The sequence below is a fragment of the Drosophila santomea genome, chromosome 2R, assembly GCF_016746245.2.
Source record: "Drosophila santomea strain STO CAGO 1482 chromosome 2R, Prin_Dsan_1.1, whole genome shotgun sequence".
NCBI lineage: Eukaryota > Metazoa > Arthropoda > Insecta > Diptera > Drosophilidae > Drosophila > Drosophila santomea.
This window is the reverse complement of record NC_053017.2, coordinates 1,765,817-1,768,879: the sequence shown is the minus strand read 5'-3', so window position 1 is coordinate 1,768,879 and position 3,063 is coordinate 1,765,817.

Here is a 3,063-nt window from a genome sequence, read left to right as displayed (position 1 = left end):
CACGCCAGGTCCTGGTGCTTGCTTCTCCTTCGCTGGTCCTTCCTTGCTGGGATCCTTTTTGGATGCTCGCTTCGACGCAATTGTACTTTCACTTGTAAGCGTCACTGTGTAGCTCTCCACGCACTGTTTCGGATCGGCTGTCTGCCCGTGTGGTACTCCGCGTACTTTCTTATTGAATGTCTGTGTACTCCGCGTACTTTTCCCGATCGACTGTGTGGCTGTATGGCTCTCCGCGCACTTCTCATTGACTGTCCGTCTGTATGGCACTTTCTTCACTGACTGTGTGCCCGTATGGCACTCCACGTACTCTACTGATCGACCGTGTTCGCACCTTCTGCGTCTGCTCCGACTGTCCGGCCGCACGCCTGTGTCCTGACTGCGCGACTCGCGCTCGCACTCTCCGCTTGCTCGTATGACCTTCGCGTGTTAGTCTGACCGACTGCCTCGAGCTGCGCCTGCGTCGCCTTTTTATAGGCCGCGGGGATCCCGCTATTTCCCCTTTGCGCACGGCTCACTCAGGTCCAAGGTCCAGCGCGGTACCGTTAGTTCACGGTGCGTCCTCTTTGTGCTTGTCCAAAGTCCGCACCTTTACCGTTCGACCTTTGTGCCCTTGGCCGGTTCGAGTCCAAGGTCCAGCGCGGTACCGTTAGTTCACGGTGCGTCCTCTTTGTGCTTGTCCAAAGTCCGCTTTGCCGGGGTCCAAGGTCCATTATTTCCCGTTTGACCTGACCGCCCTTGACTCCTCTCGCATTCCAGCCGTCTGCGCTGTTGCTACGCCGATCTCCTGCACCCGGATTTGTGGGGAGTTTTAAGACTCTTCACACTATGTTTTGTTTCAAGTCCTGAAAGTGTGTTTCTGACTAGAGTAGCACCTCTTAGTCAACCTGAAGATCCATACCATCCAACTTTCGAGGTGACAATCGACACAGGTACCGTAATAAAAGAGAGGCCAGAAAAGTCAACCAAACGAATTCATTGTTTTCGTAAGGCAAACTTTCAGAGGCTAAATCTTTTTATATCTGGCTTTAATTGGTCCGATCTATATTCTTGCAACATAATGGCCGATGCCATAGATATTTTTTATAATGCAATTAAATCATTCTTCAACTCTTGTGTTCCGATGTACTATCCGTCTACCTCTAACAAACCTCCTTGGTTTAATAAAGAGTTGACACATCTAAGAAATGTTAAGTCCAGACTTTATATAAAATTAAAAAATACCGGTTCTCAATCTATATTTTCTAAATATGTAAGTGCTGGGTTAAATTTTACCGTGCTTAATGCTCAGTGTTATAAGAATTATTTAAACCGTTCCAGTTCGCACAGGATCCCAAACAGTTTTATAATTTCGTTAACACTAAGCGCAAAACAACTAGTTACCCTTCCTCGCTATTTTTTGAAAATACTTCGGTAACATCGGATCAGGCAATAGCCGATCTATTTGCCAAGTTTTTTCAAACCACATATTCTACGTTACCTCATTCCGAACGATATTACTCTTACGCGGTATCAAAGTCAAATTTAATATTCTGTCCCACTTTAAACGAAAGCTCACTGCTTTATGATCTTCAGCGAGTTAAGCCTGTCTATTCGCCAGGTCCCGACGGAATTCCTAGATGTGTGCTTAGATTCTGTGCGGAAGCCTTGTGCAAACCTCTACTAAAACTGTTTAAATTATCTTTGGAATCTACTCAGTTCCCCCAAATATGGAAGGAGTCCTTTGTGATCCCTCTCCATAAAAAAGGTAGCAAATCGGATGCAAGCAATTACAGAGTAATCTCCAAATTGTCTGCTATCCCTAAGCTTTTTGAAAACGTTATCACTCCTCATTTGTAGGTCAATTATTTCACCATGGGTTTATGAAACGCAGATCAACAACTACTAACCTTCTGGAGCTAACCTCCTTCGTTGTACAGGGTTTCAAAAATAATCTTCAAACAGATGCCATTTATACAGATTTCAGTAAAGCATTCGACTCTGTTAATCATTCACTTTTAATAAAAAAACTTGATTTATTAGGTTTCCCTGTTGATCTCCTAAATTGGATTCTAAGTTATCTGAATGGCAGGACGCAACGGGTCCTCTTTAAAAATTCTCTTCCTTGTATTCTCCGAGTCACATCCGGCGTCCCACAAGGGAGCCACCTAGGTCCGCTCCTTTTTACCTTATTTATTAACGACCTTCCCTTAATAATAAATCATTCGCGTGTACTAATGTACGCTGATGATGTAAAATTATGCTTGCAATATAAGGACATTTCTCGCCATTTGGACTTACAATCCGATCTAGATTGCTTTCAAACCTGGTGCCGTGATAACGTATTAAACTTAAATGGCTCTAAGTGTAAAGTTATGACCCTTTGTCGTGCCAACTCAATGCACGCAACTTACACTTTAAGTTGCTGCTCTTTGGACAGAATAACACATGTTGATGATCTTGGTGTTCTTCTGGACCCTAAACTTAAATTTTCAGACCATATTTCGTCTATTGTCAATAAGGCCAGGGGTGTGCTTGGTTTTATAAAACGGTGGTCAAAGGAATTTGATGATCCTTACTTGAACAAAACATTATTATTTCTCTAGTCCGTCCGATCCTCGAGTATGGATCACCTGTTTGGAGTCCACAATATGAAGTTTACTCGGACCGCATTGAATCGGTTCAAAAGAACTTCTTACTTTTTGCCTTACGGCGCCTTAATTGGGATGCAAACCGTAGATTACCTCCTTATTCGAATAGATTAATGTTAATTAACTTACTCTCCTTAGCTAACCGTAGAACGATGCTTGGAACAGTCTTTATTTTTAACCTTATTCGTGGTGAAGTGGTTAGTCGGCTAAACTTCACTGTTCCAAGCAGATTTACTAGAAATTACGTACCTCTAATTTTAAATCATTGTAGATCTAACTATGAGTTGCATGATCCCAACAGAGTATTATCTTCTGACTATAATAGATTCTATCCTATTATCTCTAATTCTGACTCTCTGCCGTTTTTAAAGCGATCAATACTAACGTACTTAACGAATTCTTAGATACGTATTACTACTAGCATACATATATTTCC